This window comes from Vanellus vanellus, assembly GCF_965231255.1.
Source record: "Vanellus vanellus genome assembly, chromosome: 2".
Taxonomy (NCBI): domain Eukaryota; kingdom Metazoa; phylum Chordata; class Aves; order Charadriiformes; family Charadriidae; genus Vanellus; species Vanellus vanellus.
In genome coordinates, this window is record NC_138906.1 from 167,212,284 (window position 1) to 167,235,939 (window position 23,656).

At 40.1% G+C, this 23,656-nt stretch overlaps 1 protein-coding gene across 1 annotated transcript in view; it reads right to left on the bottom strand.

Annotated features, from left to right (window-relative positions):
* Positions 1 to 1,213: 1,213 nt before the first annotated feature.
* TSNARE1 (t-SNARE domain containing 1) overlaps positions 1,214 to 23,656 on the bottom strand; it is a gene marked incomplete at its 5' end in the record, with an annotated part of 427,114 nt that continues 404,671 nt past the window's right edge. The window contains one exon of the mRNA XM_082499260.1: positions 1,214 to 1,316. The remainder of the gene's footprint in view (positions 1,317 to 23,656) is intronic.

Below are 23,656 nucleotides of genomic sequence, written 5' to 3' on the forward strand. Positions count from 1 at the left end.
TCTAGAGAAAAAACACCAAAAACTCTGACTTTTGTTTCCTCACCAAACCTAACTGCAGTGATTTAAGAAGTTTTACAGTTTTGACCCTGAATGAGCTTAAGCACCTGCAGGATTTCTCTCAGCATTTTCTGTGCTCAGCCTTTACTGGCGAAAGACTGCATCAGCTTTTTGGAAAGGAAGCATGTAATTGAAATCAGTGCAGGTGAGAATCTAGTTTAGTATTTGTTACTCTTTTCTAAACCTTCACGGTAACCAAAAAATCCATAACATACAGAGGTAGCTGATTTTTTTTTTTTCTGGTTAGAAACATTTTTGTCAAAAGACGTAACTTTTCATAAAGAATAAAAAACATTATTTTGTGAAATTCTCTTCAATAATTCCGATGACATTTTAATTAAAACCATTTTTGAAATGCTTTATTTACTGGAGGAAAACTGCGTTTATAGTACACAACACATTTAAAGAAGAATTTAAATGGCATTTTCAATCATGTTTTCAGCAAAAATATTGTGGGTGAAAATGGAACAAAATCCCAAATGCTGGTTGCATTGAAACCTATGAAATGAAATCTAATGCAAAATTGACATTTTTCATAAGATGCCTTGCTTGATTTTTTTAACAGATTAAAGGTCTTTTCCTTTTTAAAAAAAAATGTAACTATATTTTTTAGTGTTTATTTGTCCTGCTCTTTCACTAGTGTTTCTCATAAATACATGTGGTGTTCTATGCCTACAATGGGATCAAATAAGCATCTAATTGATGTGTTTGTAAATGGCACGTATAATTGTGAAATTACTTAGCTCAGATCTGGCAGAGCAATCGCTAAAGCAGCAGTGCACAGTAGGAGAATCTGAGCGAGATTATTTTTAAAATGTACAAAAACAACAACAAAAAAGAATCAAACAAAACGTGTTGCCTTTCATCGTTTTAAATGAGCAGAACTGGAGATCAGGAGCATGTTAAAACCACGAACAATAAAGATGAATTAACAGCTATGTATCTTACAGCACTCTGCATACTAAATCTGGAGGCAAAGAAATAGCATTCCCCAGATACACAGGGGACATAATTAAAATCTGTAACATAAGGTAAAACATGTCTGCAATGAAGGGAGAAAAAAACAAAAAAACAAACAAAAAAACTTATTCACAATTATACGAACACACAGTATAAAATTTAGCTTTTCTGTTATACAATTAGTGTTTGTTGGCTATAGCAGTTTTAATACGACGTGACCAGTAAAGCAGACATTGACGTAGGGCCTGAGTGTGAAATGCTTTGAGAATCCGTTCCACTTCACAGGGTGATCACAGGCTCTGCAAAAGCAAGAATAACTGATAAGTATTCACGGGATTCCCAGAGACTTGATGATGTCAAGTTGTTACAGAGGGAAGGGTGGCTACTCAAGCTGGTCCCCAAATGCGCAGTCAAAACCTGGAGGACGGTGTACCTAGTTTTAAAAATACATTTTTCGGTGAGGTAAACTAAGTATAGAAGCCAGACAGTGACACCGATGCACTTTTCAGGAGTGAATATATCTAAGAAATCTTAGTCTGTTTTCCATTTTCCCATGCAATGAAACCATTAGGCACTTCTTAACTGGAAGGACTCACTATACCATGAGTAGATCTCTACAACAAAAAAATGTTTACGCTATTTATCAAAAAATGTTTACGCTATTTATGTAGACAGTTAATGGAAATAAAGAGGCAAATTTCTATGAAAGTGCACGTTTCTCTCCAATTACTGTAAGAGAATCCTCTTAGGAAAGACACCAGCAGCAAGGCAGCACCTCCACGGCAGACATCAGCACTATAGACTTCTGAGATCAGACGAATTGTATTTTTGCACTCACCACCCCATGATGCAGGTCTGTGTATTTGTAGTAAACATCAATATGAAAAATAGTAGTAGTTTGTGTTTATTCTACCTCTACTTCCTTAGTGAATTTTGTGTGTATGTACATGCTATGCAAGAAAATCTGGTTAAACTTGGTATCAAGGGAAAGGAAAGGGATGGAAAAATAGTCTGTTATTATTATTGCACCCATAACTCAGAACATTTTTTTCTTTTTTTTTTTTTTTTTCTACAGGTGAAAGCCTTAGAAACACCCTTTGTTTTAATTATGGTTTATTGTAAACCAACAAGGTGGCAAAATAGACCAAATAGACCAGAGACGAGACCCCTCCCCCTCAAAGCAACAAAATACAAAAACACACACATGTTGTTCTTTATGCCAATTATTAAAATTTTCATAATAAGATATCATTTATATAATCTTTTGAAATCAGGTGTCCGTTGCGTGCTGTAGTGCATATACAAACCATAGAAGACAGTTCCTGCATTGCATTCACATAAACACCACAAAGAGCTAATAGAAACACTCTTTGGTAAAGAGAAAGGGTATCCTTCTGAAGATGACATTCATCTCAGGTAATTTGAGGTGTAAATATCGCCATCTGAGTATAATGGCTCCTATGCTCCAGGCTCCTATTACAGTAATTACAAACCTAATCAATACAGCCAATGGATTTTTAGGGTGGGGGTCATTTGAATAAAGACATCGACTTCAGAATGACCTAAATTTCACCAGCTGATATTGACTAGCGTTTACTACGAAGGGATCTTCAGGATGACTTTCTCAGATGCAGAAAAGTACACAGTGGACAAATTGAGTAGTAGAAGTCCTTTTAATATTAGAAAAGGATTTGCTGGAGTTAGAGAAGTGGAAAGGCTCTGGAAAGGGGATGGACACTACTAATTATATAACCCTTCCATCCACTTGGGAACCTTTCTCACTTCCTTGGTCATTTAATATTTCACGATCTTTTTTCAAAGAGTGGAAGTGGAGGCTGTAAGTGGAGAGGAAAGAAAACTACCCTGAAAAGGAAGGAACATTGCTACAGGTGCCAATCATCAATATGTTCACTGCCTGTGCAAGTCACAGAATCACAGAACGGATGATGTGGGAAGTGACCTCTGGAGATCATCTAGTCCAACCACCAGCTCAGAGCAGGGTCAGTTGAAGCAGGGCAATCAGGGCTGTGTGCAGCTGGATTTTGAATAGCTCCTCTTTGTCGACTCTTAAAGTAAAAAAGCTTTTACTTATGTTTAAACAAATTTTCATGTATTTCAGGTTGTGCCCCTCTTCACGGAATCACGGAGTTTTAAGAGTTGGAAGGGACCTCTAGAGATCATCTAGTCCAACTCCCCTGCTAAAGCAGGATTGCCCAGAGCACATTACTCAGGACTGCATCCAGGCGGGTCTTGAAAATCTCCAGAGAAGGGGACTCCACAACCTCCCTGGGCAGCCTGTGCCACTGCTCTGTCACCTGAACCGTAAAGAAATTTTCCGTGTATTTGAACGGAACTTCCTGTGTTCTAACTTGTGCCCATTGCCCCTCGTCCTGTCACTGGGAACCATTGAAAAGAGCCTGGCTCCATCCTCCTTCAACCCACCCTTTAGATACTTGTAAGCATGTATTGTCTTGTCTTGTCAGTGGAAACCACCAAGAAGAGCCTGGTTCCATCTTCTTTATACCCCTCATCAGGTACTTATATAGATGGATAAGATCCTCCTGAGCCTTCCCTTCCCCAGGCTGCAGTCCCAGCTCTCTCAGCCTCTCCTTATATGTCAGATGTCCCCATCCCTCAATCATCTCTCCGTGGCCCTTTTCAGGACTCGGTCCAGTATGTCCATGTCTCTTTTTTGTCCCAGAGAGCCTAGCACTGGACGCAGCACTCCAGATGTTTCTCAGCAGTGCCGAGTAGAGGGGAAGGATCACCTCCCTCGTCCTGCCGGTGATGCCCTGCCTAAACCATGTGTGTTAGCATCACAGAACCGCCCGCCGGTCATCTGGATTTCTTAGCATCGTCCTCGGTGCAGTCTCAGCCATGTCGAGCAATCGACGGCGGCGTGGCGCAAATGCAATCGATCAGCAAATGACGAATTGAAGTCAATCACTAACAGATGCCTGCCTTAAATAGGCTGGGCATGCTCCTTTATGATTAGTGTGTGGATTTGCACGTGTGCGCGCACATATGCGTGGGTGAGAGAGCTCACGTGTGCCTCTGTACAGGGAGAAGGAACGCAGTCTAATCAGATCCTGTGGACCTCGGACAGGCTTTTCCTCCTAGGACTAGGATGAAGGGCACCATATGTTTGACATGAAAGCAAACGCTACTACCAGCACAAGCCATTACTCTTGGCAGGCTCTGCTGCAGCTACTGGGGATTATGAATCTTGATTTGCAGGCAGGGAAAATATTCAACATTGCAAAAGCCATTTAAATTAGAAATAGATAATCTGCAGACTTGGCTCCTGAGTGTAACAGGAGAGATTCTCCAGACACAATCTAGCTACAAGACATATTGGGCCAACAAACCAACAGACTTAATATATGTTTCTGGTTTAGTTGAGGATAAAAATGAGTTATTTTTCATTACTGAAAAAGAGTTTGAGTTCTGTCATACTTTTAGGTTTTGATTAAAGAGGGGTTTTTGCTATTTGCTGTAGTAATAGTTATGCTGAGTTTAGCAGTTCTAGTTATGGACTATACAGGCTTGCGTTAGTTACTATACAAAAAAAGAACTCAATTACAGTCCCTAGAAAAAAATAATTAAAAATTGTGCTAGGGTAGGTCTTTGGGTTTTTTTATATCTTGGGAACATTACCAGTAGAAACCTGGATGACTCGAGTCTTTGCCTATCCATATTTCAGTGAGTCATTTCTATTACCTTCATAGTCAATGAAAGGAAACAGGTATATTTAGCTTGATGTTTTTTTTTTTTCACGCATAAAGAGAAACTGCAAGAAAGGAAAGGGCAAATGAAAAAAAAAAAAAAAAAAAGAAACCAAAACCAAAACTGCTGCTCTCAGGCTGCTAAGATTACTCTCCTGTGCAGGTTAACAGACCTCTTTACTGTGAACTGCAAAAACAGACTAGAAAGAGCTGCTCCTGTTTTGTGTTAGCTCTAAGTTGCAATAGGGACCTGAGCGATGGATCCATCCTACAGCCCTCCTTGGCTTCAGAGGAGCGTCTCTCACCCCTTTGGGGTTTACAGTGTAGACTTTGCTCATTTATTTAGTCCAGCCTGTTCTGCCTGTGAATGAAAGAGCTAGTCTGATGGGAAGACAAATTCTCCAGAATAATAAACCAATTTGAGCCTACCTGACGTTATTCCAAATGAACTGAGACCTGTTTTTCCTCTAAGTAAATGTGATGACACACATCACATTGTGTAAGCAAGTTCTGATGATACAACTCTTGACTTCTGCAAATTTATACAGATTTAAGTTTTTTTTTTCATAGACATTAGCTTCAATGAACTGCTCTGTTGGAGAAGGCCCGTCCACACGATTTGTAGTCCATTATTAATAGTAGTTGACCAACAGAGATTTTTGGCTAATTGAGTGGAGTGATTTCTTGAAAGTGTGAAACAACAGCGTTCACTACAAACTGACTGACTAAAGGAGGCCTATGAAATTATCAAGTGGAAGTCTGCATCACTGAAAGAGGAGAGCTGATCCGAAGCTCACTAGAGTCAGTGCAAACACTCTCACTTACTTTATCCAGCTTTGCAGCAGATCCATATGAAAGTTCTTGCAGTTGCTCTGCAAAGTCATAGTCTGTAAACCCACGCTGTTGAAGTAAGTCTGATGGAGTGTCCAGAGAATGGAGAATATAGGATAGAATGAACAGATGGATTTTCGTACTGAGTAGTGAAAATGTGGACATGGAAACAGCTCTTCAGAACTATTCACAGCCACCTTCTCTAAATGTCAAACCCTAATGTCAGACCCTAAGTGCAGGTATCCTGAGCTGCAGCCCACAGAAAGGAAATGTTAGGTCCTCCTCTTCATTATGCTATTTTTGTTTAATTCAGAGTTTTTTTGGGGGTTTGGGTTTTTTTAATCATTATTCCAGTTCATATTCTAATGAACTTCTTTTCAAGGCACAAACGCCTTTTGATATTTTTGGGCTGAACCCTTCACATATGCAGACTTACACTGACTAAGCCCATGTCCTATCACAATATATTGTATTTATCTGCTTTCCTCTGAAACTGTTGTATACTCTATATCCGTTTCAGGTGTAAGTTAGAAAGTAACTTCCAAATATGACAGAGCTGAAATCCTGCGGCACCATCTCATTCATGATAGAGAACCTAAACTCATCCACAAGGCTAATAGTGGACATAGCGTCTTTTAACATGAGGATCTAAGTTTTCTGTTTCTGAAAAACCTCAACAGAATGTTGACAAGAAAGTAGGAAACCACTGTTTTTTTATGTTTTTCTGCCTCTAGCCACTTGTAGTTACTAATATTATTTTTTTTCCTGATGTACCAGAGATAAGTATGGAGAGCATGGTAGTTCTGAGAGGTACAGAAATCTCTTGGATTTTCCAGACATGTGGTGGGTTTGACCTTGGATGGATGTCAGGTGCCCACTAAAGCTGCTATGTCATTCCCCTTCCTCAGCTGGACAGGGGAGACAAAATATATAGAAGGCTCACGGGTCAAGATAAGGAAAGGGAGACCACTCAGCACTTACTGTCATGGGCAAACTGGAGTATTAATTAATAAATTCATTTAATTTATCGTCAATCAAATCAGAGTAGGATGAGGAGAAATAAAACCAAATCTTAAAACACCTTCCCCCTACCCCTCAGTTCTTCCAGGGCTCAACTCCACTCCTGACTTCTCTACCTCTTCCCCACCAAGTGGTGCATGGGGACAGGGAACGGGCGTTGTGGTCTGTTCATCACACTGTCTCTGATGGTCCTTCTTCCTCACACTCTTCTCCTGCTCCAGTGTGGGGTCCCTCCTATGGGAGACAGTCATGCATGATATTGTCCGACATGGGTCCTCTCCTTGGGCTGCAGTTCTTGATGAACTGCTCCAGTGTTCATCCCCCACAAGGTCAGAAGTCCTGCCAGCAAACTTGCTCCAGCATGGGCTCTTCTCTCCACAGGTCCACAGGACCTGCCAGGAGACCTCCCTGGGCTTCCCATGGCATCCCAGCCTTCTTTGGGCATCCACCTGCTCCAGCGTGGGGTCCTCCACAGGCTGCAGGTGGATATCTGCTCCACTGTTAACCACCATGGGCTGCAGGGGGAACAACCTGCCTTACCATGGTCTTCACCACAGGCTGCAGGGGAATCTCTGCTCCGGCACTTGGAGCACCTTTTCCCCCTCCTTCACTGACCTTGGTGTTTGCAGAGTTGCTCTCTCACATATTCTCACTCCTCTCTTCCAGCTGCTGTTGTGCAGCAGTTTTTTCCCCTTCTAAAATATGTTATCACAGAGGCGCTACCACTGTCGCTGATGGGCTCGGCTTTGGCCAGCGGCAGGTCCATCTTGGAGCCAACTGGCATTGGCTCTATCAGACATAGGGGAAGCTTTGGGCATCTTCTCACAGAAGCCACCCCTGAAGCCCCCCCGCTACCAAAACCCTTCCCTGCAAACCCAATACAACATGGTAGATATACTTTGCTTATGTGTTCAGGATTCAACAGATGACCAGCTTTGAGCATCAACATCAAATTTACCCCTACGTCAGAAAACCTTCCTCTACAGTTGGGGTGCAATTAATGACTTAACTCATTTGACCTGAACCCATTCCACCTGTGATGGTGGAGAATGGTCTCTGAGGACCCATGTCTTCCCTTTCTGATCACCTTGCTCATGGTTTCAACACGGGCCTGATATAGTTACTTTATTGTATACAAAAATTCTTAGTGATGCATTTTCAAGATAGGAAAAAAAAAAGGCAAGGAAAAGAAGACAGAAGTCAGAACACTAACAAAATCTGTGGTGTTTCCTGCCTCTTTGAAGCTGAAGCTAATCAGACACAAGATTATTCTGAGAATTGCATTCCTGACATTATGAACCTTCCAGACCCAAGTCTTTATCTGGGCCTTTATTCAAAGGTACTACACGGTGATGAGATTTTGCCTTCAGTAAAGCCTGACTTTTCATCTGTTTAAGTTATTCCTTCTTAAATAATCCTTCCCACTAATTTTCTAGGGAATTAAATGATACCCACTTTTTGTTATAGAAATTTTAGATATTTCTCTAGTGGGACATTTCTGCCCGTAGAAGGAAAGCTCCTGTTCTTACTCAGTCACACTGTCCATTTCTGTTTATACTGGAATTTTAACAATAGATTCTTAAAATAGGACAGACCTAATAACCCAGGGGCCTTCTGTCAGAAAAAATGAGATAGCAGGGTGATGATAAACCCCATGCAATATTGCTCCATACTCACTTAGTAATTTATTTCTCCTGTGCATTCTCTTAACTGCATCAATGGGGCCCAGCAACCACCTTTGATTCAACTTCACTGAAATAATTTCTTCTTCAGTTTAGAAATATGCCCCAGTAGAAATCCTGAGCCTTTGGAAATTTAGAGGACTTCTGGCCCTGACATTAATGATTTCTAATTTGGCTGATGCAGATCATTGGTAATATAGGATTTTCAGAAGCACATATGAATGCAAGTACATGGGCATCTTTCAGGGACCACTAAAAGTACATAGATATATCTTATGGATAATCCAGGTTGATCCTAAAGCAAAACTAAATCAAGAAATTAGAGGATACTGGGGAGGGGGGGTGGGGGGGAGTAAGAGGGGGAGAAAGCAAAACCAAAACCAAAACACCACCAACAACAAATCCCAATCCCATACTACAGGCACTGTTTGATGGTCCAAGAAAGATGTTGCTTCTGTAGGCCAGCTCCTCGGCATCCACTACACTAAAAGACATCCCAAACTTTATCCATCTTCCTGCTAGAAGATTGGCATGGAATTTGCCCCTATGTATTTCTGTGTCTGAGCTGTAAAGAGTTTTCCCTATCAGTGTCACAGTACATGGCAAAGTTTTTATGAAACCTGCAACTGATAAGGTCATGTAGACCTATAAAAAAGGTCTGTAGCAGTGTCAGAATCTGCACCTAGGAACCAAAACTGCAGATTATGATGTAATTATGTTAAGATATATAATAAGTGTTATCACATTTCAGAACTGAATATTGCTAGCTGAACTTTGGGGATCATGAGAAAATCCATTTCACAAATGTGAAATGTCTAGGGCTTGGGAGGTAATACAAAATGAATGAGATGGGAAGAGGGAAATGGAAGCGGTAATTTTGCCCAACCTCTTAAAAACAAAGGCTGCTATAGAAGCAGCGAGACCACCTGTATAAGGATTTTTAAATTATATCAGATAATGACATCACAAGCTCTATTCTGATTAAATGGCAAGTGAATAGCAAATCTCAGCAGCATTGTCTTATCACGGTAAAACACGAAGAAAATTGTCTGTTTATGAATGAGCTGACCTAATTTCTTTTCCCCTTATTGCACGTTGTGCATGGCAAGAGTTGTGTATGATTGAAAAGTCATTACATAGTTCTTAACATGACAATGTTTAGTCTAAGATACAGTTCCTTTTCAACCTCCAATAACTTCTTACTATTTGAGTCATATAGTTGACATAAGCTCTGAATGCATTATTCTGAGGTTGTGAGAAGTGTAAAAATTGGTTTCTGACAAGTTTTTCCAGTAAATTCTTCCAGGAATCCTCAGCACAAACCGGAAACACAGACTTACAAGTCAATGTAATTTTGCCCAACCTCTTAAAAAGAAAGGCTGCTATAGAATTAGCAAGACTACCTGTATAAGGATTTTTAAATTGTCTAATGTTGAATATGTGCACCAAAAACTCGATGATGTTTTGCTAGCTTTCTCTCTGACCAGTTGTTTTGGTCCATAAAGCTTCGATGCCTCTACCCATTTTTCTATACCATCTACTTTTGACCATTAATGCTGACCTCACTGCAGATGCTTCACCACCTTGTGTATGGGTTATCTCCATGTGAGTTGCTCCACGAGACACCCACACAGTGCTGTGGCTTTTCAGACTACTTGCAAAAGAAAAAGTAGGAAAAGTGAAGATGTGCCTAAAGCTGACACATAGCAACATGTGAACAAGCAATCTTGTTCTGCAAACAAGGTGAGCTTAAAGGTAGAACTCCTTTATGCCTATCCTAAAGCAAGTCAAGAGAGAGAGAAGGAACCAAAACCACCTAAATATAAGGCCTTGCTTCTTTTCCAGGTCACAACTCGCAGAAGATGCTTCCTCAAAAAAAAAAAAAAAAAAAAAAAGCATATTCATTTTCTCTTCATATTAGCTTTCTTGTAGAAGCGTTGTCATCCTACTTCTCAAACAAACATCTCAGTCATTAGGGATTTCCTTCATAACATTCCAATAACAAACTAAGGAAACTTATCTGGAACCATCTTCAGAAGAGTGAAACGCGTAAGAGTAATGCTTAAGGTGCAGAAGGGTTATGACTTCATTTTCTTGCCTTGAAAAAAGGTTAAAATTGCCAGCAATGCGTGATCTAAATCTAAGTGACATTAAACAGATGGCACCGAATGACCAAGAAAATAGCACTGGTCTTTCTCTGTCCATGAGCTCACTTTGCACTTCAAGCTGCATTAACTTTGCTCAGCTACAAGATGCAGCCTTTTTTCTCACATCGCCCTCTTTATTTTTAAAGTGCAATTTGGAGACCTTTGGGAGTGGAGACATTGTTGGGTTAATTGTGGGAAATCCTGTTTCTCATGAGGAGGATGAAAAGGAGAACACAGCACAGAGATCCTAGATTTGCCGGCGTTTCAGGACAGGATGTTTCTTCCTGTTGCCACTTGGAACAAAAAGGTGAATGATTTTGTTCACCCTTTTGCAGGTGGAATGGTTGTCAGGCAAAACCTGCTAGCAGGGACCAGGGGGGACAGTGCTCCCACTGCACCTCTTTAATCAGACTTCTACGGTAATGGGGGCAATTTGAAGATGTTATCATAAAAGACAGAGGCACCACCAGTTACATGGCCTATTTTCCTCCTTCTTACCTCACCTTCAGGGTGCTCCAAGGCAATCTGAACATTTTTTTATTTTTTTTTTTTTAATATTTTTCAACCCCTGTGTCTTCAAGCGCAAGTTAACGTTTGAGCCAGACAATACACATCTCCATTCCCTAAACTTCACGGACAGGTGACTTGAGTCTCACTTGCCTTGAAACAGGCCACATCTCTTTTGGCCTGTGCAGTCACTGCCTAGAAAGACACTTCCCTAGAAAAACAGCGGTCCCAGACTCACATTTGGCAACTCCTGTTGTGTGGAGGGGGGAAGGAGAGAGAATATCAACTTTATGAATATGCTGAATTATTCCGGGAAGCACTCAGGATAACACTGAAATGAGAGACATAAAACACCAGCCAGATAAGATATCATGTGCTGGAGACTAATAGAGATTAGACAGCAGATGTGACGAGTCATCAGTTTGCACCAACGTGGCAAATCTCATGTTCCTTTGGGAACATGCAGAATTACCGGCATTTGACTTTCAGTTTGGATTAACTATCAGGCAGAAAAATGCTGACTCAGATTAAAATACGTCTGGTTGCAGGAAAAGACAATTTCAAGGAGATGGATGCTTCCACACTATGGTATGTAGCCAAGGCTGCCTAGCGTGCAAATCACTCAGTACCCATTCAGCGTATCGTTACTATTTCACCATCCCTGAGAATCTGCCAAGAGCCGTGGGGAAATACCAGGCTTCTACCTTGCAGCAGCATTTAACCACAGAGCAAGCAAATCAGGGCTATAAAAGGTGACAGAAACCCTTAAATTCTCATTCACCTGTTAGTGGAAATAGAGCTGATAAACCCTAAAAAAAAGCCCACAGAAGACACACAACATGGTTAGCGTTAAACTCCTGCTATTTCAGCTAAGGGAGCAGGAACTGTGCGCTCCAAGTTTTGCTCAAAGTTAACTGGTGGAAGAATAACACGGTTTGTGCAGAACTAGAGAAAATGAGAGTTGAAAAGCTCATCTGTCAGGAAAGAAAAACACAGTGGGAGACTCTGTACCTTGCATAGGAGTGATGCTGTCTGACACACTAATGTGTATTCCAGTGCAGCAGCCCTGCATATTCAGATGCAATAAATTGCATTTAATCTACCTCAGATTTATGTATTTATTTATTTATTTTAAAAAGACTCTTTAAGTATGAAGGGAACAGAAATTACTTTAGTCAGTGAGGACAGAGACGGACTGGATAAAACTCCTCGTACTAGAATTAGAACTGCAACTTATTATGTTTTCATTAAGAGCCGCACTGGAAATAAATTGCTGCACTGAGAACTAATTAAAAACAGAACTAATAAATTCCATAGAAGTTAATATAATGCATTTTTTGCATCCATCTGAACACTAGCTGTTATTAACTCCGGGTGATGCTGGTTTTACATACGTACATTGGGTTTATTCATATAGATGGTATATGGCTCAAGGTGCGGAAGGGTTATGACTTCATTTTCTTGCCTTGAAAAAAGGCTGAAGCACTGAATGGAAATACGCTTCACATGGTTGCTTCACTTACGCTCTAGCAATAAGTACTAGAGTAACGCAAAAACTAATCCCGTCAGAAAGGAGATATTTTAGTAGACACCAAGGAGAGGAAAGCAGTTGGTATCTGCATCAGAGCAAAGGCTTGTGGCAGGAGGACGCAGAGATGCCAAGGAATTCACTCTGCTATTTATAGATAACCTTGATAAGCCTTAAGCCACCTCCTCATTTGGTCCTCAGTTGGCTGTAAATACAAATAAACAAAGACATGAGGGTAAGAATAACTGAGTTGAATTTTGCTTTGACCCCTCCCCTCATCCTTCGAGGGTAAGCTGGTGAAATATCCCACCTATTGCAGGTTTCTCCCTTTCTACAAGTAAATATGGAGCACTATGGACGAGATTCTTTTCATCCGAATAGAAATGCTCCAGATCAACACAAGTCACCCTTTAGATTTCCCTTTAGAGAGTGGAGAGAGACAAGCAATTCTGGAGGACAGCCCAGCTCACTTTTAACTAATCTATTCAACAACTCAGAATAATTACCATTTAACATGTCTGTCTCTATACATTAGCCTGGAAGGGAGACTAGGGTGACTAGTTCAGATTATTTGTCGAAACTTCAGTGAAATTAATACCACCCTGTTTGTTGGTTTGGTTTGTTTTTTTTTGTTTTTTTTTTTTTTTTATATATATTACTTCTGTAATAATTATTTTTGTATTATCTTATTCTGTTCACAGGTTTTAATGGCTTGCCTTGTATATTTTCTCTATAAATAAATCTTTATTGACCAGATAGACTACTGTTGCAACCACTAGTATAAGGAAAACAGCCTATCTTCGTAAAAATGTGCCTTGGAAGTGACACCATCTGCTTTCTTTTTTTTTTTTTGTTTTCCACTTTCTTTTTTTTTTTTTAAATTTACACACAAAGTGTTCCCATTTTCATATGGAGACCAGGTTATCCTAATTTCCTTGGGCAGTACTATTGGAAACATGCGTAAATATCAACTCTCATGCTAGATCCTACTGGCAGCCATCTAACGAAAGCATCACAAATTCTATAGTTACTGCATGGATACAACTTCCATCTTATTTTCCCCATAATGTTCTTCATACACAGCAAAGCAGCTCTCTCCCCTACTAAGTCTCCTGCAATCCTAACGAAAAATGAAAAAAAAATGTCCCATGTACATCATCTGTTACTACCCTTCCCTGGGTACCTGCTTTGGGTGCTGCTGGAGGCAGTGAATGGGTGAAACATTCCTTTTGTACTGGCAAGAGTGGGTGTCCTTACATCCTCAAAATCAGCTCTGGCAGATTTATCAGGGTGCTGCATCTATTCGACTCCTCTCTCTTTATTATCACTATCGTGAAGAGCGTCACCAAAGGGATTATGTATGCTTCCAGAAGTGTCTTCATTTTCTTTTGAAAAGAAAAAGAGGTTTGTTGGGGAGGGAAGATAATCATGAGCAGTCACTGAAGAACCAGTTATACATTACATATTCTGCATTGTGCCTCTGGTTCCATTTATGTGAACAGAAATGATTAAGATTTTACTTACTCTTTAGCATGTAGTGCTACGAGGGATTAACAGACAAAAGAGGGGAGGTGGAGTATTTAAGGGCTCCAGGAGACACAGAAAGAACTTTTGGGTATCAAAGAAGCCTTTTTGCAGCTAAAGTCTGTTAAACAAAAGGCAGAGGAAGAAAAAAGGGATATCCATTTAGGTATTTTTAACAGATCTTGGATACCACAGTGACTGAGGTCTTTGACACACTTAACAGTGAAAAACTACTCTAGACAAAATACAAGAGAATAAACTGCAGGGAATTACTATGAATCCATGGAACGGAAAGAGATTTTCGAGTTATATTTAACTCTAATTCGCTAGAGTTATTTGAAACGCAGAATAACTGTGGCAGTGACTGCACAGTCTTCTCCATCCGGCACAACCAATATCTCCTAGACAATAACAATTAGCAGTGAACTTTGGCGCTTCTCACTGCCTTTTTCAGAGTCATGTTACTGGACATTGTATTTCGTGTGACTGAGCAGAAGCCCTCACATCCTCACATGCACCAAGCAGGAGGAGATCCTCTCTCCTCAGATACCGAAATTCACCCTGGACAGGGTTGACAGTGGTATTGAAAAAGCAAGGAAACAAGCAAAGAAATACCGAATCCGTATTATTTATTGTCACTTCTCTGCTCCGTTCTTGACCTGCAGTCGGCAGCTGTTGGGAGAATAATCTCAAATTACACTTTTCCAAGTCCCTCTTTAGAGGTCTTTTGCCTTCGCTGCACTGGATTCCTAGTTCGGAATTCCTTGCTTGGAGGTGGTAGGTTTCTGCAGCACGACACCTCAGTCCGTCACATTAGGTGACATCTAAAAGCACACAATTCCTCTAGCTCTCCCACCCCCTCAGTAATCCTATATTGCAGCTGCACCTTGAAATAAACAACCTCTCCCTCCTCTGTAACAGATGGTGCTGCGTAGCCCAGAGTACCCGGGCAGATCTGTAGCAGCAGTAATGAAGTAGGAAAGCTGGGCAGAACGGGGTGGGAGGGATCGTGCACCCTCAGGAGAACACTTTGCCTCTGATTCCCAACAGTGAAGATGAAGGAGATGTGGATCATCATGGGAACGCTCGCTGATACACGTCAGGCTGTATTTTAGACCAGCTTCATCTTCTATTTTTCTTTGCTGAGGAATAGTAAATATTTAAGGGGAAAATGTGATGCTACTTAAAAAAGCACTTACCTAATTAAACCTCAAATGCAGAAGTCACTGTTCACTCAGAGCTGCACTCTGATGCTCACCACCTAAGGCTATACCTCAGCCATATGGCACTTTAATAGATAGTAGCAGAGGGGGCCCTTTTTATATTTTAACAGATGGGTGCACGCTAGATACTGGGGTTGGAGTAGAGGGGAGAATGAAAGAAAATGTAGGGAAAGAGAATCAAGAACAAAAGACAAAGTTCAAAGGATGAATTCTTATTGAACTCTTCCATTTCTGCTCAAAACAGCTGGAGGTCTCGTTTCTTCCCTAGAAAGAACGTCTGTTGTTTTCAGACCCTCGGTCTCAGGCTCACCGATCACAAACCTTCTCACAGCAGAGTTGCCATGTGAGGGGTTGCCCTTACAGCAGAAATACCACTACTGATTTCAGAGTTTTTTTTTGGCCCAACCAATAGTTGCAGGAGTTTAGGAGCAGGATTCAAGTTTTTATAGTGTTTCCTCTACCATACCTTCCCCCTCCAGGATCATGCTCACAGTGGATATTACAATCTCAGCAAGCTTGGGCTATATCAAAAAATGGCTACAAGACCTCAGAAGAGAAAGTGCTGGGGCATATTGCAGAGGAAACATGGTAATTATAGACTCCAAGTAGAGTCAGAAAAGAAAGTCTTATTTGAAAACAAGCCATTTATTGGAATATCGAACTTTCAGATAGGTCCCGATCTGGTAAGACTGTAGTTTTAACCACAGGCATTGCGTTCCCAAAAGAAGGCTAAGAGCCAGAGGGACCACAGGGCTAAAGTAATATGGTTCCATTTACACTATGGTTGCTACATGGTTTAATGTTTTCCAAATTTGGTTGGTTGGCTGCCGTTTCCTCTTCTGGAGCAAGTGTCAAGGATCTACGATGATGATGGCTTTGGTGCCTGCGCCAAAATGGTACACGATACCTGTCAACCTTCCCATCTTTGCCTTACAGTACTTCCATCAATAGCATTCATTTCATCACATGCATTTGTTTCTCACTTCTCAGGGTAAATTTAATATGTCTCAAAAGGCCTGTGGGAACGTGGTGGCAAACTTTTGTCCTCCAGGGATTGATAGGGACCTCTTTCTCGGGCAATACAAAAGCACAGCGTGCGGATCCTCTGGGTTTTGCACTAAATGGAGGACAATGGGGATTACCAGCAGTGTGGCTGTACCATCCAACGTGGAACTCCAGATAATTTGCTCTGCTAACATCGCTGTACTGATTCTGGGACTGTATCACCCAGGGCTGTATCTCTACTGGAGCTCAGATGTCCTTGCTGCAAGGATACACAACACGTAAAGTATACACTCTTGATAAAATACAGTGTGCATTATCTTGTTCTATAGAAACTGTGAATACACAAAATGCATTAAATATTTACTTAATCATTGACTTTTTTACTATTTGTTCCAACTTATGATGTCCATCTGTGTACCATAAAAAACAACGTCTTGTGAGTGTATTCTCAGAACATTAATTCCTTTATTGAGAAATTCTTTTGTTATTTTAATCCTACATCTGAATTCCTTAGGAAGAAAATGACAATTAACATAGGTTTGGGTTTTTCTTTTGTTATTATTCATTACTCTCTGCAATAGTTCAGTATTTTAAAAAGGCAAAGCTGGTTGTTTCCAACACAGCACAAGTTTCATATTGGATTCTACTGAATTTTAACTCCAAGAAATAATAAATGGAAATGTATTAAGATGTCTCTGTTTATTTCGAATCTTATTTCCTAATCTATCTATAGATCTATGTCAGATTTGCACGTCTGTGTAGGAAAATTAGGTCTACTCATGGCTGTCACCTTGCAAGTAAGTGTTGGTCTCTTCTACCAAGTAACAGGTGATAGGACAAGAGGAAACAGCCTGAAGTTGTGCCAGGAGAAGTTTACATCAGATATTAGGAAAAAGTTCTTCACGGAAGGGGTTGTCAAGCATTGGAACAGGCTGCCCAGGGAAGTGGTGGAGTCGTTACCCATGGAGGTATTTAAAAGACGGGTAGACGTGATGCTGAGGGATGTGGTTTAGTGGTGGACTTGGCAGTGTTAGGTTTACAGTTGGCTTTGATGATCTTAAAGTTCCCTTCCAACCTAAATGATTTTATGATTTTACGATCCTAAGTCTTTTAATGGGCCCAGTAGGTCATGCTAGAGATGTTATCAAAGGATATCCTTAGATCATTATCAATTCTAATATTAAAATTGCCTTTACCTAACACTTCGAAGATTTTTGACTGGAGCTACCTTTTTTATTTATTTTGGTTTTTTTTTCATTTATTTGTGTCAGTGACTAATCTAGAGTTTACCTCCCAAATATTAATGATTTTCCATCATACTGACTTACACTACCAGCTTCTGAAAAGGGTAGCACTGATACGTAACAAAACATCTGACTACTATTTTCTGCCTTCCCACACCTCACCCTGGATCTACTACTTCGCTTGAGATACGACTCTGCTAGTAGCTGGAAAATAATTTCATTCTCCAGATAAAAGGGAATAGGGAAATATCACATGCTGTACACTTCTTCCAGAATTACCTAAGTGATTGATGATATGAAGACAAAGATTACGTTGTGAATTTACCCAATGAAATGAGGTGCACTCTTCTTTCAGTCATTTCTATGTGTGGGATTTAGTTTCTATGCCCCCACATGGGATGCAACTGCAGAAGTGTATGTCCCTGAATTGCCTCTGGCCAGACCTGTTTTGATTAGGTTGCATTCAATAATTAAGAAGAAATTGTCATGGATCGATGCCCACAAGGGTAGGACATCCCTAAGTCCAGCGTGGGGCTGATGGAGCCAATAACACCATTCCCGCAACGCATTTGCTTTTTTGCCTTGGAAACGCATCTGCTTTTTTCTTGCAGGATTCTTTTCATGGATCTTACCCACCTTGTCCAGCATCATACAATCTGAACGGAAGAAGCATTTTCAACCTGAGAGACAGAAAGCAGCTGTGACGAACCAACTGTTAAAGATCAGGAAAGCAAGCATTATTGCTTAAAGAGGGCCTACAGGAAAGATGGAGACAAATTTTTGTTGCGATAGGACAAGAGGTGATGGTTTTAAATGAGGAGAGGGTAGGTTTAGACTAGATATAAGGAAGATAATTTTTACAATGAGGGTGGTGGAACCCAGGTTGCCCAGAGAGGTGGTAGATGCCCCATCTCTGGAAACATTCCAGGCCAGGTTGGACAGGGTTGAGAGCAACCCGGTCTAGTTGAAGATGTCCCTGTTCAGGCAGGGGGGTTGGACTAGATGGCCTTTAAAGGTCCCTCCCAAGCCAAACTATTCTGTGATTCTATGATGATTCTATGACTGTGGGAAGTGTTGTACCATCTCTGTGAGGTTGACTGTAATACTGCTGTAAATACAGAAGGTCTGGTTCTCACACTAGAAACATTTTATGCTTAATGTAATTCAGTTTATGGCCCCAATGCACTGCAAGAGTGGTGCAAAATGGCATTAAAGTTAATGAGAATCAGGCCTAGGGATTCTAATATTTGCTTTCTACTGTGCTTGAAATTACTTCTGTTGTTTTATAGCAATGTTTAAAAGTCAGTACAGAGGCATCATAAATAAAAAATCCTGGGTCATATCCTCCCATCCATCCATCTATCCATCCATCCAAGAGAAATGCAAGGCAGCAGTTGTTGCAGAGTCTAAGTCTGAGTTACAAGTGGGATTAATTTGGCTTTTTAAATTTAGATGTTGATACAGTTCTTTCTCTAAAACCATGTCTTTCAACCATTTCAAATCAGCAACACTTTATTCAAAGGCAAAAGTTTTCATGTGCCTGATTTTACACTTCTTCTGTGAGTAAAATATGAATCGAGGGTAACAACGATAAACTTAAATAATGTATCGTGAATACGTTTCAAAATGCTGACAGAAGATATTTGCCCTTGGAAGGAAGAAATGCTTGAGGAAAACAGAAACAGAGATTTCCTTTACCTTCAACTGTAATAACGTTTTTAATGACTTGTAAGCCATCTGATTGTTTGTGATGAAAGCTCCCTGTTTCTGCTTATGTAAGGGTTTTTATTTATTATTATGGCAGTATTTCACTTTCTGTCTCCAAAATTGGTTGGAGGCCAAAGGAAAGCATTAAAAAAGAAATCCCAAATTTCTGATATTTCATCATTTCAACAGTTACATTATAACAAATATCCAGATCTCTTCAGGTACTCTCAGAGCTGTATTCTGCAGAAATATTATACCTCTATAAAGTTGGAGAGAAATATAACAGAAATCCAGTAATACAAATGTACTGAGACCATCCTGCTGTTTGGACGAGTGAAACTCTGTATGACTACAGAAGAGTCACTGCAACACATGCAGATATTCTTTGCGTATATCATTGCATTTTCTTACTAAATGTGAACATGTTTACATAAAACAAACCAAAACAAACAAAAAAAATACTTCAAGTATATTTACTACCATACATGTTTTGAAGGCAAAATGCAGTTGATAAACCTTCAAATAAGCAAGATATTTGGAATATTGCTTAATAATTGTGTTCAAAGATTAGTGTTAACGTCCCGGAAAAACATCTAAGACAATAGAGTAATACTCAAATGACACGGTGAAGGAGACATACTAATCTTCACATATACCTATATATTCTTACTTTTTATAAACTTCATAGATATTAAGGGTTGATGACTATACGGCATAAAAATCCCGTTGAAGCAAAATTTTGTTACATGGAATATTAATCTGGGATTACCCTAAATGTTAGAATATATGTCGCAGACATTCTGAGTGAATATATGACTGTGCTCTGCACAGCTCAGTGACAAAACATACACTCCAGGCTTGAGTATCTTCAATATTGTGTAAAAAGGACACGTAGTAAACCCAACAAGAAAGCAAAGGCCATGCTGAAAATATAGGCAGACCTCTAAAGTATAGTCCAGAAAACCATACGATGACTATAATATAAGCCCTTACATAACACTGGAATAGATCTTTTGTAAACCCAAGCAATTCTGATTCGCTATTCACACAGTTTGAAACATTCAAAATACACCTAAATATAATTACTTAGCTTGGGTTAATTTTTTTGGATAGGCATTACAGAGGATGGTTTAAGAAAGGACATGAAGAAGAAAGGGGAAATAGACTTCCCTTTCTTTCCTCATCTGGGGATCAAAAGGGAAGAAAATCTTCCCCGATGCTAATGAGCACATCGTGCCCAGAAACACAAAGGTTGACAATTACGATTTCTATTTAGAACTTGGTGTAATTTGCTCCCCTCCAATATATGGTAATTAAGTCTGGAAATGCATAACAAGTTTGCGTAACTTGATGGCTTCTTATTTTTCAAACTTCACAACCTGGACAACAGAAGTTCCTAGTAATACTTCTGCCTGGTGCTTTTCACTTTTTTTAAAGCACTGACAGTGGAAGAACTAAATTTCCTTTGTAGAACCTGTTTCTAAGCTGAATAGAGTGACTTCCAAACCCTGTAAAACCACAGTTCTTAAAAAAAAAAAAAAAAAAAAAAAAAAAAAAAAAGAGGAGGACAGCTTGCTGAAGCAAATTATCCCTTGAAGAATTCAAAACTACATGGGCTACCCTCACCAACATCACCAGAACATCACACTTTGACATATTCATGAAACGCTATACAACACAAAAGCTAAATATTCCTTCACCAGCACATCGATCTCCCTCTGCCGTATGCAGTTTCCCTCCTCATATTTGCATTTGAAAGCCTTCTACTGTGCTGCCTTCATATCATATTTGAGTAAGACACCTCACAAGAGACAGCTTGAAAGAGAAACATCTGTCATGGGCTCTGGTGTAACATGCTAGATGTGGCTTTGTGGAGTTGACAGTTCATTTGGAGTCGACAGGCATTTTTTTTTTTTTTGCTACTTTCACTCGCTTTCCGACACTTTTTATGCTGTGCCATGAAGCCTTGATACCTCATGTGGTTTTTTAGCCCATGGACACTAAATATGTACTTTGTTCTACCTTTTATATGAGCCATGTCTGAACATAAATGAAAACTCATTGGCCTTATTGGTTGGAGGGAAGTCTGGCTATTGCTTTATCTCTGAGGGATATAACTTCCGATGTACTACTCTTGGTTTAGGGATGGGATGGGCTAACAAATGCATTGTCTCGATCCAGAAGGACCCCATGGAACCTGGAGGGACTAACTTGAAACTGCAGAGTCCAGGTCTCACGGCGTTTTACAAGAGGGAAGACTTAAAGCGATAGAAAGGCTTTAGTGATGTTCTGCAAAGAGTTACTGCCCACAAAATTGTTTTAGGAGAATCAGTGCAGGCCATTGCAGTAATTTCCAGCTAATAATTTAAGCTAAGCATAAGAAGATATTGAGGACAGCAATGCCAAATCCATACGGGGGCAGAAATTTCCAGATGAAATGTGAGGATGAAGAGCTGGAGTAATTACTTCGTAAACCTTTTGAAATAGGTCCTCAAGCCCACACTCCTCAGTGCTTACTGAGGAATTACTTCTAAGGAAATAAGTGCCTGAAAACCTCTCTTATCCTACTGGAAAACTTCCAAAACCCTGCTGGATGAGGCTATTGTGTTACTCTCAGGGTCTTCTTGAGGATGTTTATGCTTTTACAATAACTGCAAATTGTGAGATGCTTTCCTCTTCTTCTCATAAAACAACTGGAAGAAGGAGAGAATAGTGTGTCTATTATATTTTCTCTTTTAGCAATACTTGTTAGATACAAAGTCATTAAGAACGATTAAGTAATAACATTGAACATTTTAATAATGTAATTAGAAACCTGAGAAACTATGGGAAATGTAAAATCTATATAATTTGGCTTTCAGTTCACCTGGTTATGTTGCTATTATTGCTTTGTGTAGCTTCATCACAGCAGACTGCATGGTCTGCATGACCTCTACTGTGGAACAGAGTGGCCAAGACTTGCTTTAAATTCTGCTCCATTTGTGAAAATAAATGAAAGCTCATTGGATTTAATATTAAACCCCAGTGATTTCATTTGTGTTCAGTTCAGAGAAGGAAGCCATGTTTTTCAAAATGACAAATAAGAAAAAGGAAAAAAAAAAAAACAAAAACAAAACTCCCAAAACAATAATTACAGCTTGAAATGAAACTGGTTGGGATAATGTCCTGGTTTGAGGTAAAACAGAACCAATTTTGTTCAGTAACTTTACTTTTTAGCTGGGCCTCTTCTAACTACTGACATTAACAGTTTATTTTGCAGACGCTGTTCGCTCTCAGAGTGATCAGACCTATGTTTGTAGTTGATGTCCATCCATGGTAAGCAGAGAGGCTCCTGCTTATATTTATTGCTATAACACCCCAGACCAGATAACTTTGTTATTTGCCCCGTTGGAGGGTCGGAAGATGAAAACCATAGAGGGGTCCCACCTGCGAGGAGGAGCGGACAGGACAGGTGACCCAAACCTGACCAACGGGGTATTCCATCCCATCTGCCTCATGCTCAGTGTAAAGCTGAGGGATCAAAGGGTCAGCTCTTTTTCTTCAGTGGCTGAAGTCTGAGGAGGACTCTGTCTGTTCGTCTGCCTTTGATCCCGATCTTGAATGCAGATCCGGAATCCAGTTCCCGTCTGTCACTGAGTCCAGTCTGGGACTGCCCCAGTGCCATCCGGTGATGTGATTGTCATCTTGGGAGCTTGATGCGGTTGTTTGTATATATTTCATTATTTTATTTTTATTTTATTATTAATATTTCATTAAAGTAGTTTAGTTCCTTCTAAACTCATAAGTCTTTTTTTCCCTCCTCTACCTCTCTCTTTGAAGGGAGGTAGGGGGGAGCATCTGTCAGTTGCCCAGTGGCTGGTTTGGCCCAAACCACGACAGATAACTCATTCGAATTCCCTTTCGGCTACTGACTCACTGAACTTGTAAAAATGTGGAAAATACTGTGTTTCAAAACTAATATCTTTTTAACTCCTATTCTGGTAGCTGAAGGTATGGTGAACTGCCTTAGTGGAGTACAGGACTGGGATCTGTGGTTTGTTTTAGATCTTTTAACAGAAGCACAGAAATTTGGCTTTTGGTTTCAGGTCTGAAGAAAAAGGACTTAGGTTTATTGTGTCTGCAGCATCACTCAGTCCTTCTGGTGCCAAACACCAACAAGCTGCCAAGTTCATTAAAAAACAATATCCCATCATGTGTGGCTACATCAACTTCCAAGCTAAAACCTGTCAGCAGTGAGACTATTTTTTTTTTTTTTTACAGCAAGACCAAAAAAAAGACAGGATTTTAATCAGATGAATATATCATCACCTGTTTTACTCCTCCACTTTGAACACAAAATGTTGCCTAAGCAGGACTAGAAGGGAGACAGCCACCTACAGAACTTCCCCAGGCAGAAATCATATGTATTTTTTGAAGTTAAACAGAAATAGCGGAGTGACATTTTTTTCCATTTTGTTCCCTTAATTGCCAGACAAAGTGCAATTTTCTGTACTGTT